At 36.5% G+C, this 17,818-nt stretch overlaps 1 non-coding gene and 1 pseudogene across 1 annotated transcript; one reads left to right on the top strand and one right to left on the bottom strand.

Annotated features, from left to right (window-relative positions):
• The first annotated feature begins 4,663 nt into the window (after window positions 1-4,663).
• LOC125610609 lies at window positions 4,664-4,767 on the top strand. The gene has a single exon (XR_007340611.1). It is a non-coding gene; the product is annotated as a U6 spliceosomal RNA (small nuclear RNA).
• An 11,855-nt stretch (window positions 4,768-16,622) lies between these two features.
• LOC107142336 lies at window positions 16,623-16,933 on the bottom strand (annotated as a pseudogene).
• Window positions 16,934-17,818: the final 885 nt, after the last annotated feature.

Genomic DNA, 17,818 nt, shown 5'->3' with positions numbered 1-17,818 from the left:
TTATAGACATATTATAGATATGCTCTCCTACATCTCTTATAGACACCAAGGAACAGGATAATGCCTTGCTCTCTGAAAGAGAGGGAGCCCTGACTATGAGCCAATCACCTTTGCCTAGGAGTGTGAGCACCACCCTCTGATCCCTTCCTTACTTTTACAAAGGCTTCAACTCAGGATTTCAGGATGCACATGAAAATATTTAGTTATCCTGACCAAACAGACACAAGTATAGATTGTGGATATCTTCAAACTACCCTTAGTGTTAAAAACAACTGGTCCTGGGTGTCAGGAAGAACGAGAACCAAATCCCAGCTCTTTTCTTCAAAGAACAAAGTGAACTGGAAACCAAAAAATTTAAACTCTTTGCTCAACAAATGTTAAATTGGTTAAATATTTTCACGTGACATAAGAACTGAACCCTTTAAAAATGGAAACAGAGCATTAAAACATGACCTTGGAATTTTAATAGCTCATCCTAAACACTATAACCCCAAACATCAATTTTTTTTCTTTTTCTTAAGATGTCTTTTATTTTTCCAAAAACTGTTTTGAGTATTTCCAGTTTTCTCTCCTTTTTCTAGGTCTATTTTATCCCTCTTTCCTAGTGTTTTGTTTCTCTGAGCCTCTTTTTTCTTTTAATGGGGGGGGGAGGGAGGAGAGAGAGAGAATTTCAATATTTATTTTTCAGTTTTCGGCGTACACAACATCTTTGTTTGTATGTGGTGGTGAGGATCGAACCTGGACCGCACGCATGCCAGGCGAGCGCGCTACCGCTTGAGCCACATCTCCAGCCCTCTGAGCCTCTTTTCTGCCCTGTTTTTTTTGTTTTGTTTTTTTTGCTTTCCAAGATTCCCTGACCTCAGCTGTTCCCAGGCCTCCTTTCTAACCTCCACTAATCTCACCATTTCTTTTGGATTCTCCTGGCAATCCCCACCTGGCACCCTAATATTGTAGCACAGACTCACAGGCCTGCAGACCTCTCTGCCATCTACAGGTTTATTATTTCCATCAAATGGTTATCAGTAAGCATCTATCCCCAGCATCTTTTTACATTCTGAGACCACAATGCGTATTTTCAGCCGATTTATTCAGATGATGTAAGCATACTGCAGTGCTTAGCTTACCTGAACTCCATTCTAGATCAGATAATGAAGAGATTAGAAGATCTCCTTATCTAAGCAGCAAAGGCTTTTGGAAACTCACCTAGGATAATCTTAATAATCTCTAAGTCTATAGATGAAATGTTGAGTCACACTGCACACTATCACGAAATGCCATCACTCAAAATACTGTGCTCATTTCATGTCTATGTATAAAATATTTTTTTAATTTCTTATTTATAAATACCTATTTTATCTTCCTCTGTTGCTAAATGCTGCTGATATTCTCTTTCCCACATGCCAGAGTGTATCAAGTGTATCAAGGCAGAGAGGCACTATTTTTTTTATTTCTCCTCTTCCTCCTCCTCCTCCTCCTCCTCTTCCTCTTCCTCCTTCTTCTTCTCCTTATTCTTCTTTTTCTCTTTAGATCATTCATAAAAAAAATAACAATAAAGTATTATGACTTTTGCCTACCCACAAATTTGATATCCTTTCTTACCTAGAGATAGGTGGTCCTACACTTCCTATCTATGTAACCCACAAAAAAATTTGCTTGCTTTTCTACAACTCAGTTACCTAGGTTGTCAGAAAGAGTTAATAGTACCCACATGGCAGAACTGTTGCAAAGAACTAATGGTTGGGGGCAGTGGGTGTGAAGCATCTAGCCCAGTGCTCCGATTGATAGGCACCCAGGGCAAGGGGACAATCTGGTGGTGATGGTGATGATGGCCACCATGGAGCAATGACCTTGATGAAGGCAATGGTGATGGTGACTTCAGGGAGGATGTGAAGGTGGAGGAGAGGCAGGTGCAGCTAGAGGGTACATACCGTGTCCTGTTACTACATTGACAAATTATGAGATCAGTTATTTGTGGTCTCGGTTTCTTTCCTTTGACTCTCACAAAGCCTACATTGTTTTTCTTCTGTAGGACCCAGTATACAGCACATTCCTTTCCTTTCCAAGCTTCTAAAGGCTCGCAGCATCCCTTGGCTCATGCCTTCCTTCTTCCATCTTCAAAGTCAACAATGGTGTGTCAGGTCCTTCTGGGACTTTGGATGTCTCCTTGTCTTCTTCCATCTCATCTTTCTGACTTACTGCTCTGCCCTTCTCTTCTAGTCTTCAAGACTCATGTATTTATACTTTTCCTATAAATCTTCCTATATTAAGGTCCAAAATCTGAATTCCATCTGTAAAATTCATTTTATCATATAAAATATCATTCTGAAGTCTCATGGGAAAAGGCCATCTTTGGTGTCCATTATTTTGTTTACACAGAGGGAGAGGAAAACACAGTCATGATGGGAATAATTCATACATTTGGGCATAACTTCTAAAGAATTCAGCCTTTCTCAGGGTTCAATAAGAAATAAAAGCTGTATGATTGTCTTAATCCATTTTGTTGCTAGAAAAAAATACCTGAGGTTAGACACTTTTAAAGAAAAGAGGTTTGTTTAGTTCTGGAAGTCCAAGAACATGGCATGAGCATCTGCTTGGCTCTGTTGAGGGTCAGATGGCATTGCATGGGAGGAACATGTGAAAGAGAGGATTGGTGAGGATAAAGAGAGATCACATGGTAAGTAAAGAAGCAAGAGAGTAACCTGAGGAATATGAGCTCATAACCACCCATTCATATGGGAGACCTGACCCAGTCCCAAAAGATAGCATCATCACCCTCATGAGGGTGATGTGTTTACTTCTTCTAGAACCCCATCTCTTAAAAGGTTCCACCCTCTAAACACCCCCATACCAGGAATCAATTTTCCAGCACATGAACCATAAGGGAGAAACTATATCCAAATCAACTTGTTGTAGTAGAAAGATCACTGAGCTCAGTGCCATCTCTTTAACCTTGAGTCAGGAATGAAATGTCCGCAGATCTCTGGTTGCTCATCTATAAAACGAGGAAGTCTGTTTAGTGACATAAAAAGTTGTTTCCAGCTACAAAATCCTATCATGCAGCCAAAATAAATTTAATAGCCACCATCTCCTGAATCCTTTCATGAATTAGAATAACATTGCTTCACCAAAATTAAAGACAAGCTTGAGATTGCACCTTATGGTCCATGACTCATGTGGAGAATTATAATTATGAGAATGAAGCCCTGGTTTATTTTTTAATGAATTAGAATCCCATTGAAAGATAAGCGGGTGTTGTCAGTTTCTCAGCATGGAATTCTCCTGCTGTGAGCAGTCTCCTCATGGAAAGAACAGAAAAGTCAAGCAAAGAGCTAAACCTGAGAAAATGAGAGCCATTATATGCACAAATCTATTACTTCTAGAAACAGGAAAGCATTGACATCTGTAAAAATATGAATACTATTCCCATTAAGCAGTCCCTGAATTTAAACATGTCCCATTTGGAAAATGAATTTTTAAATTTTATCTACTCTTTTATAACTTTCTATCCTCTATTTCTATCTTAGATATTTCTAAATTTTTCAGTAGGAGTTTCCAACAGTATATGCAGAACAAAGATAATAATTTGTTTACAACATGCAACAGCCAGTTTTCAATCAACTGGTTTTCTTTATGGCATTTTTTTAAATAATAGTATTTATCAACTAATTCAGAGTGATTTCCATTCATTTTTGTGACCCTTGCCATCATGAGAATGTAACCCATCTTGGCGTTTGCCACATAACAGAGATGGTTCCATTCACCATCTTTAAATAGACATATCCTTACTTAAGATTCTGCCAACACTTATGGATCATGTAATCTATGCTCCGCACTAGACTAGAAACTAGAAATACAAAGATGACAGGTGTGAAAATTTTCTTTTCAAGAATCTTAGGAAGAGACAAGTAAAACCATATTTGCGTAATAATTATTATTATAATTCAAGAGGTAGCTGGCATCATAACAACATACACTCAGTGCAGAGATGGTGCAATAAATAAGAGCTGGGGACCTGGAGAGGTGTCAGGAAGCTTCAAGAAAGTAGTCATATATAAACTGGGTTTTATTTTGCCAGCTGCATAACGTAAGGAAGAGAATTTTACGCAAAATTAACAGTGTGTGCACAAAGGAAAAAAAGAGCGTGCATGTGTTTTAAAAAAAAATCCTTCTCCATGAAATACCAATGTACATTAATCTACTGTACATTTTTGACATTCACCAACAATTCTGATCCAGTACATGCAATTTGCCAAAATGGATGCACATCAACTGGTGATAATTCCGAAAAGAAGCAATCGATATTTGAAAAATGACAAATTATATTGTAGAGGAGCAGAGATTCTATATTAAAACGTAAGGATCTATAAAAGTAAAAAAAAAAAAGTTAAAACATTGATATTTAACTCCAATAGCTAATGAGGTAAAGACAGAGTTGTGGAAGGCAAGTTGACCAAGGCAAAGCCCAGAAAGAGTGAAAGTTGTCCAAGGAACAGACAGTGGAGGATGTGGGAATATATGTGAACAACTCCATAATAATAAAATATTATGCTATCATCTAGGAAAAGGACTATGCCCAGGGAAAAATATGTCTTAATATATGTATGACTAGCAAAAGAAAAAAATTATAAGGATCTCTATAAAGTTGCGGAAAAGAATTTTTCAGTTACTCACTTCGACAGCACATACTCTACAATTGGAACAAGGCACACATTAGCATGGCTCCTGGACAAGGATGACATGCAAATTTGTGAAGCCGTCCATATTTTGTGCAGTTCTTAGGTTATTTCACAATTGTACATTCTAAAAGGACAGTCTCAAAGTACAATAGATAATATCTAGTATTGAAATTGTAACTTTCATACAAAAAAAAGAAAAAAATTGTTCAAAGTTTCTAATGAAGAAAGTATAACTGGAGCTGAGTCTATCGTTGCTTAAATTATATCTTTGATAGTATTTTTATTTAAACTTTTGTCTTTATAATAGTAAATATTGTTGGTAAGCACAGCTCAGTTACTGTTGTTATTCAATTGATTTGATTATTTATTCAAAGGAAACTGCCAGTTTCTCCTTTGCTTCTTTGCCTCTTCTTTCACACTTGAGGACCCTCATGGCTATGCTGATTTGAATAGAGTCGATCAGGATCACTGATGGCCTCGTAGAGTTCATTTCTTCAAAACCTGTGGGGGGGGGGCAGGTAGGTAAGCAAATCTTAATAAAATCCAAGGAACATTACAAAAGAAAGAGTTTTATACCGTGTTTGATTTTTTGTTTGGGTTTTTTGTGGGGGGGTTTTGTTTGTTTTTTCTTTTTGCTTTGTTTTGTTTTGGTTTAGTTTTTGGTGATTTCATAGGTGAGACTCCTTTGAAGTGGATTTTTAAGGTCTTAAATAAGGTTTGGTCACAAAAATGGAAACCAGGAACCCCAAAGTAAAGCCCATTGTTTTAGTCAGCTTTTGTATTGCTGTTACCCAAATACTCAACAAGAGTAACATAGAGGAGAAAAAGTTAACTTGACTCACAGTCCTAGAAGTCTCAGTCTTTCATATTTCTCTGGGCCCAAAGTGAGACAGCATATCATGAATGAAGGGCCCAGCAGAGGAAAACTTCTCAACTCATGGTGTGATTAGGAAGCAGAGACAGAGTGAGGGAAGGAAAGATGCATCCTTGCAGGGCACAGCCCCAGTGACCCACCTGCCCCAGCGACCCACCTGCCCCAGCGACCCACCTGCCCCAGCCTCCACACACCTGCCAACAGTCACCACCCAGTCAATCCATTCAAAGTAGAATGGCCAGAGTAGGTTACAGCTTGTATAATTTAATCATTTCACCTCTGAATATTGCGCATTAAGAGAAGATCTAGGGGGACACCTCATTTCCAAACCATAATACCCACCATAAATATTAAATAAATATATGCCCATAGTTTGGAGAAGAGCTGGTTTTGCACAGCATGTAATCAACTGGAGAACTTTTAATATACTATGCCAGAGAAGTGACTGTACATGAGGGTATATTTTTTTATACCCTGTACTCTTAGGAGCTCAAGAGTTAAACCCCACTGCACTGTGCATGTAACTAGACCTAAAAGGATAGCTCTGGTCAACAAGAATGAATCACACCTAGTCAGACCAAGTTTACATCAGCAATACTGCAAGAAAGGAGACCCTGAAACAAGATTTGGATGTAGCTGGGTTATTGGCTCACTATGTCTACTGGAAGGGAAGGAAATAGAACAGAAAAGGGACAGAAATGTGACACAATTTCAAAAAGGCCTAAGCCAAATCTGTAAAAAGCCCTGGAGCTGAGGGGACTCTTCAGAATTGTCCCTGGAAGGCAGACAGAGACCTTCCCTTCAGTGGATATGGGCTGTTGGGGAGAGTTGGATAGCAGAGAGGAAGGGCAAAACCCTGGTATGAGACCTCGGCTTAGGTGACTCTTGGTGATCTAGGGCAAGTCCCACAGAGGGACTTAGGTGAGAATCCTCAGCCTCCAATGCTCCCATTAGCTACAGAAATAAGGGGCACCATCCTAGAAGGTAATGGAACAGTGCCCCCACAACAGCCACTACAAACAACTACCAAAGACCTGAACCTCATGAGAATATCCTCTAGCTCTTGGAGTAGGTCAGCAAGAAAAAAAATTCATTACATGATATAATTGAAGAAGGACACATTTTTAAATTTCATTTCCAACAAATACATGAAAGTGTGAATATGCAAGTAGTGATCTATGAAATTACTTACTGATTGTTTTCTATAGTTCTACTAAGGCTGAAACGTTAAAAGAATTTTCTGTAATTTTAAAATATCTCTCTCCAGATCCTGAGACATTGACCATAAACCATGACTTTTTTGTGGGGGCAGGGGTGTACCAGGGATTGAACTGAGGGGAACTAGGCCATTGAGCCACATCCCCAGCCCCATTTTGCATTTCATTTACAGACAGGGTCTCACTGAGTTGCTTAGTGCCTCACTTTTTTGCTGAGACTGGCTTTGAATTCATGATCTTCCCACATCAGCCTCCCAAAAGACTTTTTTAAGTTCTATGTGATTCTTTCTTTCTTTCTTTCTTTCTTTCTTTCGTACTGGGGATTGAATTCAGGGGCAGTCAACCACTGAGCCACATCTCCAACCCTATTTTGTATTTTATTTAGAGACAGGGTCTCACTGAGTTGCTTAGCACCTCACCATTGCTGAGGCTGGCTTTGAACTCAAGATCCTCCTGCCTCAGCCTCCTAAACCACTGGGATTACAGGTGTGCACCACCACCCCCAGCTGTGATTCTTTTAAACAGGGCTTGAGATGGAAGCAGGGCCTCCCAGATGCTGAGTACTCTACCACTGGGCTACACCCCCAGGTTCTATGTGATTTTTTTTCTTCTATACACTGGCTCTATGCCTTCTCTCTACTATTTCTTTCCTTATCAATGTCAGTTGAGATTCTCTGTCTCAGTTCTAACCAAAACTTATGGCTGGGAAGGCTGACAATGAAATGTTGTCAATAAAATAAAAAAGAAGACTGATAGGCAGGGTAATTTGTGAAATCCTGACTCATCTTATATGGCATCTCTTACCACAGATCCCACCAATGCTCTTTCCTCTGTTTTGGAGAAGCTAACAGGTATGGGCATGCACAGTGGTCACCTCAAATCTCAGGTGGATATTGACACTAAGTCACACTACCTTAACATGCAGCAGGATGGGAGATCGTGGCATGTACCCACATAAAGTTCTTCCTTTACTCCCCAGTCACCAGCACAAGTCATTTATGGTAACAATAGCCAACTATCAACAGAAGCATGACTGCATAGGCATCAGAGAGAATTTATAAAATAGAGCTAAGTAGCTCCTTGTTTTCCTCCACATTTGGAAATCATGGAATAAATGAGTGTTCTGTTGCATTTTGTACCATATATAGTCCTCAGAAGGTACTCTGCTTCTCGTAGAATCGCTATGGCTTTGTGCTCAACTAGGAAAATGAATCCTCAATTCAAAACTAGGAAAACACTTCAAATTCAAATTTTTTAATACAAAGCATAATTCTAACCAGGCTTTTTTAATAAACAAAAAATATGCCCAAAAAAAGCATGCTGAACTAAATGAATTTATAAATGTAAATGCTGCAATATATTGAACACATTTAATCAGTTAAACTAATTCTGAGGAAAAGATACAGTACCTGATTTTGATGGTCAACATATGTCCAGATATTTTTATGATCATACTTTCATGAAGCAAATATGAATTACTAATCTTTTGCCTTGGAGCTGAATGGATGAATAGTTGCGTAAGTTATTTGACTTGACAGGGATCTGGACTAAGCATTCTATCAGATTAAGAACAAGATGGAAATAATTCCACATTGGAAGATTTGCTTTGTGTTGGGTAGTGACATGAATTCTTTCTCTGCTTTATAAATCAGTTTCTTAATTACCATGCTCAAAACCTGGCAACCCAAGCTATTTTGTCTTTTTTTAGATTATCTAAAGCAAGAGCTATACTATGATATTTTACCTTTTTTTATGAACTATAACAGTGTGATTGAATGAAGTTAATCTGACCAGCCCATTTTTTTCTAGAATGTCCCTCTTCTTACTGACATCTTTTTGATAATCAAGTATCTGTTGAAAATTAAAATCCATCTTTCTAAAAGTTAAGCAATTAATGTTACTTTAGTCACATACACACACACACACACACAAAGTCTTTAGGTATTTGAATTCAGAAGTATTTCATTTTGCTAATTGGATCAGTGTTTATAACATAAAATCTGCTCTAGTGACCATGAAAAAGGACAGACAAGTTAAGAATCATATCAATATTGACTAACAAAATGGGTATTCCACTGTGATGGCCAACACATAACTTTATTTACTAAAAGAATGGATATCAAATGGGTAAAATATTTAGTCTTCTGTGAGAGAAAAAAAATGTTGTCTTTGTAAAATGACTTTTCATTTAAAGAATTAAAGAAAATAACACTTTCAAAAGTCACAGTTTATTGAGAGATCAATGCTGCCCTTAAAACTGGACAAGAGAATCCAGAGTGTTTTAGAGCGTTCTGCATATCAGCAACACATTCACAAAGAAATATATGAAAAGGAAGGCAGACATCTCAGTCATCAGAATTCAATACACAATGCAATCCCTGCTAGTGATATGCTGATGTTTAAGAACCTATTCAAGAGGATCAAGAGGGACCCTCTTTGTAGTATGTACAGAGTATAAAAACTCCCACTATGCTGATTCAAACCTCCCAATGTGATGTTAGGATATCACAGCTGGAGGCTATTCCCTATCTCTTGCTCATCATCCACTAAACAAAAGGTGACTGTATCTAAACGCCATGAGGTTTTCAGTGTTAGATTTCTGACAATGTCAGAAACAGACCTGCTCCTAAGTCTGAGGAAGATTTGATCAGTAGAAACTTTAAGATAAATGACAGAATTAATTTGTCAATTCCTTCTAAAATAGCTCAAATGCAGTAGATTCTTGAATAAGTAAATTTCATAGTTTGAGCAGAAATAACATAAATGAGTAATTTTTCAAGAAGAAAAGAAAAAGCAAACTTTGAGGGATATAATTATAATAATTTGTGAATTGTATATGTATTTATTTGATCACTCATTCGAACATGACTGGCCTATCAACAGAACATTTATGCAAGCACAAGAATAAATCCAATTATCTTTGCTATCTTGCCATACTTCAGTCATTTTAATAATATGATTTTGCACATGGGAAATTTTTTATGTTGGGAAATATTGTGGAAATATGTGATTATGCATTTGAATTGTTAAGGCAAGTTTAATTTTACCACAATTACTTAAATCATGTTTATTGACTATAAATGCAGCCATTTACATTGAGAACATATTAATTACTGGAACCAGATTAAGGACTTTGAAGACAATGAGAAATACTTGACATTTCCTTGAGAAATGCTGAATTTCCAACTGTTCCCTCTGGAAAAACATTTGACTCAAAACCTGTGAAATTTTGTAAGTGAACCTATGACTAAATCAGGGTTCTGCTGTATAACTCAAATCAAATAATCAAACTTTCCTGAGTCTACAATGTCCAATTGGAATTAAACTCAACACTATACAATAAGCTAATATCCCAGGGCTCATGATCAAGAGAAGGCTGCTTAATAAGAAGGTCTTTGCATAAAAACAGAAGAGATATCCATCCCACCAGCTGTGAAAATCTCAACATGTAAACATTTTAAAAAATGAAAAAAGGCAACATGACATCTCCTAGACTTCATAACTCTCTAATAATCGATTTCAAAGATAGCAGTGTATGAAGTGCTAGTTGAAGAATTCAAAGGAATAATTGTTGAAAAGATTAATGAATTGCAAGAGGATACAATTAACCAGATAAATAAATTAAGGGAGACAATTCTGGATATTAAAAAGCAATTAAATAAAGAGATAGAGATTCTGAAAAAGAATCAAATAGAAGTCTTGGAAATGATAGCTCAATAAGTCAGATCTATTTTAAGATCTGGGGCTGGGGATGTGGCTCAAGCAGTAGCGCGCTCACCTGGCATGTGTGCGGCCCGGGTTCGATCCTCAGCACCACATACAAACAAAGATGTTGTGTCCGCCGAAAACTGAAAAAAATAAATAAATATTTAAAAGATCTATTGGTGAAAGTCTCGCCAAAAAGAAAAAAATGAAGAAGATTAAATAGAAGACAGAAGATCTCAGGGACATTATTAAAACACCAAACATAAGGATAAGTGGTTTAAATAAGGGTGGAGAGATGCAGGCTAAGGGAATAGAATATCTATTCAGAGAATAATAGCAGAAAATTTTTCCAAATCTCGAGAAAGTTATGAATACCCAGTTATAGGAGGCATTTAGAAGAACCTCAAATAAGCATGATCAGAAAAGACATTTCTCTGATATATTGCAATTAAACTTCCAAAAGTACACACATCAAAAAATATTAAGAATGAGAGCAAAGTGCCAAATTATTTAAAGACAAACCCATCAAAAGAACAGCATATTTCTCAACAGACACTCTAAAGGACAGAAGAACATGGAATGATGTATGTAAAGCCCTGAAAGACTGTAACTGCCAACCTAGGTTACTAAGTCCAGCAAAGTTATCCTTCAGAATCAGAACAGAAGCAAGGACTTCCAATTGAGAGAATTCATGACCACTAAACCAGTATTACAAAAGTTACTAAAAAAAAAAAAAAAAATCCTACATCCAGAGAGGAGGATAAACATGAGAACATGGGGAAAAAATAAATTTCACTAGAAGAGTAGATAAGCAAATGAGAATTAGTAAAGAATCAACCATAATTAAAACAGAGTAAACCATCAAAACTCTAAGATGTATGAAAGAAGAAGAAATAGAATGTTCAAAACAACTAGAAGAAAGAACAACAAAACGACAGGAAAGTGTTACCTCTCAATAATAATAAAAACCATGAATTAAGTGGTCTTAATTCTCTAATTAAATGACTCAGACTGGCTGCTTGAATTAAGAAAAAAAAATTGCTCAACAATATGCTGCCTGCAAGAAACTCACCTCACCAGTAAAAACTTATGAAAACAAAGGAAAAGGATGGAAAGTGATATTCTATGCAAATGGAATCTGAAAACAAGCAAGAGAAACTATGTTTATATCTGACCACAAAAAAAGACTTTGAGCCAAAAATCAGAAAAAAACGGAAGAATGTCACTATATATTGATCAAGGGAACAATTACTCATGGAGAAATAACAATTATAAATACATATATACTTAATGTCAAAGCACCCAATTATATAAAACAAACATTACTGGACATTAAGGGAGAGAAATGTTCCAGTACAATAATAGTGATGACATCAGTGTCTCACTCTCCCCTATACATAGATCATCCAGACAAAACATAACAAGAATCACCACATTTGAAGTACACTAGAGATCAGATGGACTTAACAAACATCTATAGATTATTCTAACAGCTGCAAATTCACATTCTTTTCATCAGCACATCCAATTTTTTTCCAAATAGATCATATATTAGAGTGTAAAGCAAATCTTAACAAAACAATTCAAATATTTTTTCATTTTATCAGATTACAATGTAGTGAAACTACAAATTCACAGCATGAGAAACTACAGAAACTATACAAACACTTGCACATTGAACAATACTCTATTGAACAAATGCTGGGTGATTAAAGAAATCACAGGGAAAATAAAATTCCTGGATTAAAAAAAAACTGGAAATAACATATCCAACTATGGGTAATACAGCTAAAGTGGAATAAAAAGGAAATTTAGAGCAATGGGCACATACAATAAAATAACAGAGATCTCAAAAAATAACCCAGTGATGCATCTAAAGGTCTTAGAAAAACAAGAACAAATTAAATCCATAATCAGTAGGAAGAAGAAAATAATAAAGATCAGAGCAGAAATAAATGAAATCAAGACTAAGAGAACAATACAAAAGATCAATGAAACAGAGTAGGTTCTTTGAAAAGATAAACAAAATTGACAATCCTTTCGCTATACTAACCAAAAGAAAGAGAAAGAACATTCAAATAAATAAAATTACACACGAAAAAGAGGATATTACAAGAGATGCCACTGGGATTCATGGGATCATTAGAGAATATTTTTTAAAAATATATAGATCAATAAATTGGAAACGGACAAATTTCTGCAAACATATGACCTACTAAAATTGAACCAAGTATATATTAAAAAACTATGTTGGTCAATAACAAATAATGAGATTGAAGCAATAATAAAAAATCTTCTAACACAGAAAAGTCCAAGATGAGATGAATTTACTGGTAAATTTTACCAGATTTTAAAGGAGAACTAATACTAATGCTCCTCGAACTATTCCATAAAATAAGAAAGGATGCAACCCTTCCAAACTCATTCTACAAAGCCAGCATTACTTTGTTACCAAAACCTAATAAGGACACAACAAAAAGAAAAACTACAGACTAATATCCTTGATGAACACAGATGCAAAAATCATCAATAAAATACATGTGAATCAAATGCAAAAGCATATTAAAACATATACAACATAATTCAGTTGGTTTCATCTCAGGGATCCAAATATGTTTTAACCTATATAACTCAATAAATGAAATAGAGCACATAAATAGAATCATGGATAAAAATCACATGATCATACCAATAAATTTAGAAAAAGCCTTTAATAAGTTTCAATATCCCTGCCTGCCTTGGTTGCTCACACCTGTAATCCCAGTTCCCTGTTGCAGGGCGTAGGGGGCAGGGGAAATGAGCCAGGAGGATCACAAGTTTGAAGCCAGCTTGGGCAACTTAATGAGGCCCGACTTGAAATAAAATTTAAAGTCTAGGAATATAGTTCAGTGTTCAGTGCATGAGGGGATTGCATTCAATCCCCAGTATCTCAATAAAATAAACAAACATACCTTCATGATAAAACCCTGAATAAATTAGGTAGAAGGATCATACCTCAATATACTTGTTAAGGTTTGGGTGTGAGGAGACCCCCAAAAGCTCACACATGAGACAATGCAAAGAAGGTTCAGAGGAGAATTATTGGGTTGTGAGAAGTCTTAACCCAATCAGTGACTTCATCCCCTGATAGGGATTTAAGGGAGTGCTAACTGAAGTAGTAGGGAGGAGGTGGGAATTGAGGGTGTGGCTTTGGGGTATATATTTGTATCTGGCAAGAGGAGTCTCTCTCTCTCTCTGCTTTCTGATTGTCATGTGAGCCCTTTCCCCCCGCCCGCCACGTTCATGTTCGGCCATGATGTCATGCCTCATCTGGAACCCTGAGGAATGGAGTCTGCTGTCCATGGGTTGAGACCTTAGAAACCATGAACCCTCACCCTCAAACTTTTCCTCCTCTACAGTTGTTCTGGTCAAATCTTTAAGTCACAGCAGTGAAATGGATGACTAAAACAATAATAAAGGCTGCTCATGACAATATCATGCTGAATGGGGAAAAACTGAAGACATTTCCTCCAAAATCAGGAACCATGCCTGGAATGGTGACATACAGCTGTGAACTCAGCTACTCAAGAGGCAGACTAAGAAGCATCACAAGTCCAAGGCCAGCCTGAGTATCTAAGCAAGACCCTTCCCCAAAATTTCAAAAAACTAAAAGGGCCAGGGATATAGCTTAGCAGTGGAGCATCTCCGGGGTTCAATCCTAAGTTCCAAAAAATAAAATAAGGAACAAGTCAAGGTGGCCACTCTTTATCACTCTTATTCAACATAGCACTTGAAACTTCAGCTATAAAAACTAGACAAAAGGAAAAAAATAAAAGAGATACAAATGCAAAAGGAGGAAGTCGAATTATTCCTGTTTAAAAATGATATGATTCTATATTTAGAAAACCCAAAGGACTCTTAGAGCTTTCAATAAATTCAGCAAAGTAGCAGGATACAAAACCAGCCTACAAAAATCAATAGTCTTTCTATATACCAATAATGAACTTACTGAGAAAAAAAAAATCAGGAAAGCAATCCATTCATGATAGCTTCTCTAAATAAAGGAACATACTGTGGAACTTAGTAACAAAAGCAGCATGGTGTTGGACTAAAACCAGACACATAAACCAAAGGAATAGAATAAAGTACCCTGAAATAAATTCATGCAGCCAATTGATTCTTAACAAAGTTGTCAAAAAACATATGCTGAAAAAATGACAGCTGGGAAAACTGGGTATTCGCCTACTGACTCTAGACCCCTATCTTCTCATCCTGAGCAAAAATCAACTCAAAATGTGTCAGAAACTTTAATATAAGAGCTGAAACACTGAAATTATTGGAAGAGAACATAGAATAAACATTCCAAGATATTGACATAGCAATGATTTTTCTGCATAAACAAAAGCAAAAAAATGACAAATGGGATTACATAAAATAAAAAAACCTTCTCCACAGTGGAGAAAACAGCAGAGGGAAGACACAACCTACAGAATTGGAAAAAGTCTTTGCCAGCTATTCATCTAAGAAGGATTAACATCCAGAACATGTGAAGAACTCAAAAACAACCAAAGAACAAATAATGTAGTCAAATAACAGCAAATTATCTAAATGGACATTTCTCAAAAGCAATACAAATAGCCAACAAATATATGAGAAAATGCTCAATATTTTTAGCCTTCATGGAAATGCAAATCAAAACTACATTGAGATGTTGTCTCTTCCCAGTCAGATTGGCAAATATGTGGCGAAAAAGGAACATTTATATACCCTTGGTGGGAATGTAAATTAGTACAACCACTATGGAAGTTCCTCAAAAATTAGAAATAGATCCACCATATGACCAGCTATACTCTTCCTGGATATTTATCTAAAGGAAATAAAGTCAGCATGCAAACAAGATATCTGCATTCCCATGTTTATTGTGGCACTATTCACAATAGCTAATATATGGAAATCAGCTTGGGCGCCCATCAACCGATAAGTAAACTATGATATGTATACACAGTGGAGTACTATTTATCCATAAGGAAGAATGAAATTATGTCGTTTGCAGGAAAAATGGCTGGAACTGGAGAACATCATGTTAAGTGATACAAGCCAGGGGCAGAAAAACAAGTATCACATGTTTTCTCTCATATGTGAAACAAACAAAAGAAAGATGACTTGAAAGTAGAAGAGGGGCCATTAGCAAAGGGGAAGGAGACTTCAGGGAGGGGAGAGAGGGGAGAATACAAGAGGATTAAAAGGAGGGTTGGCATAACCAAAGTATAATATATGAATGCATGGAAATATCACAGTGAAACCCCTTTATTTGTTCAATTAATATGCACTAATAGTTATAGTTAAAAATATAACATCTTCCATCTTAGATATCTCATCTGAAAATGGAAAATAAGACTTCTACATATCCACACTGTGGGTTTGTGATGTGACATACTGCAGCATTACCATAGGCTGGACCTTCACTAAATGTTGTCTTCTTCTCTATGATATAGTTTCTATGGCAATTACCTAGCACATTCTTCATAATCTAATATTGCTCTTTAATTAGATGTTGACCCATGGAAGACAGGAAATATGCCTCCTTCATTTTTAAATCTCTAACCCTGAAGATTAGAGTCTGGTACATTTTCCAGTGTTCTGCAATATCTATACTTTAAACATAAATCTGTTATGCTGTGTTTGTATTGCAGAAACCTAACACAGCAAGGCATGTGTAGGCAGTGTTAAGTGCTTACTTATGTGATGTGATGTGATTTGAATAGCCCAGGAAGTCTTATATTTAAAAAAAGAAAATCCCAGTTACATAGCACCTCATGTTCTATCATCAGAATCTAATTACTTTGAGATTTCCTTTCTTGTTTTTTTTTAAGAAAACAAAAGCAAACATCAAATCTAATTTTAAAAAACATCAAAACTTGTCTGCAAGAATAATGGAGGAGATTAACTCTTGAAAAAGCGTTCAACATTTTGGAAATGTTGGAGAAAAAAATGCATTGAGCTTAAGAAGTTGTAAATGATTTGAAATCAACTCATCTCAAGGGTGGAAGAATCCTTGGGCCATTTCTTAATATCAGAACTTATGCAGGCTTCTCTTTTGAGTATCTTGTGCATTTTAAAGAGGCAATTGTACAAAGTCTCCTATTTTCTACACAGAATCAATTATTTGTTTCAACCAACTCTCAATAGAGGGGCAATGAGAACAACCCCATCTCCCCAGACAAGAAAGCATTAGAGTATTCGACTTTATTGACTTATATATCTCTTCATAAGTCTTTTTTCATTGATTTCTATAGTAGTAACATCTTTTTTCCACATAGCCCAGGATCATATTTAAATGTTGTCATAAGCATGTAATCTGCCTCAAAACACCAATCATTTCTTATCTTCATGTAAATTTGCTCATCCAGGCTGAGGCTAATGAGATCTAGGGGCTCCTCTATGGTATTGGTAGTTTGTTGCTAGTCCATGTCATCCCCCATATTTCTCACCCTGAGCCCTTTCCCCTGGTTGTTTTTAAATAGGCAATAATTCTAAGAAATTTTTTAAAGAAATCAATCCCAAGCTGCTTGGAAAACTGAGGCAGGAGGTTCGTGAGTTCAAAGCCACCCACAGCAAGTTGCCAAGGGCCTGAGCAACTCAGCAGTATCATGTCTCTAAATAAAATATAAAAAAGGTTGGGGATGTGGCTCAGTAGTTAAGCACTCCTGGGTTCAATCTCCAGTAAAGAAGAAGAAGGAGGAGGAGGAGGAAATGGAAAATGGAAATATCTTATAATAGGACCATGGTGCTCATTTTCTCTGGGAAATCAGAGACAATAGAACCAAAGGCTGGTAGAGAACTAAAACTGAGTCAAAGGGGACTTTTTGCCAACATTTTGCCAAAACTCATTCTTGGTATTTGCACTTAATGATTACGAGTTACTAACTTTCACAGTTAGTAACTCTGGAATTTTAAAAGACAGATATGCTTTTAGAAGTTACAGTATTTTCCAGCATCTCAAACCAAAATGAGCACTCTATTTTTGTTCCCACACTGCAACCACTATATGCTGCTCTGTTCTTCCAGAGTTATAAAAACAAGTCTAAGGAAATAGCTCTCACTCATCACTCTGTCATTCTGTATAAAACTACACATCAACCAGGGAGAGGAAAAATGCAAGGTGCAGAATATCTGCCAGAGTCTGGAGAATCTCAAAAGTTCTGTAGAAGCAGGATATGGTCATGCAAACAATCCCACATTCTTGAGAGGCAGAGGCAGGAGGATCCCAAGTCTCAGGCCAACCTCAGCTACTTAGCAAAACCCTGTCAAAATTTAAAAAATAAAAAGGAATGAGGATGTAGCTCAGTAGAATTCCGAGTTCAATT

The sequence above is a fragment of the Marmota marmota genome, unplaced genomic scaffold (genome assembly GCF_001458135.2).
Source record: "Marmota marmota marmota unplaced genomic scaffold, marMar, whole genome shotgun sequence".
Classification (NCBI taxonomy): Eukaryota; Metazoa; Chordata; class Mammalia; order Rodentia; family Sciuridae; genus Marmota; species Marmota marmota.
Note: the sequence above shows the minus strand (reverse complement) of the source record. Positions and strands in the feature narration are given on the sequence as shown.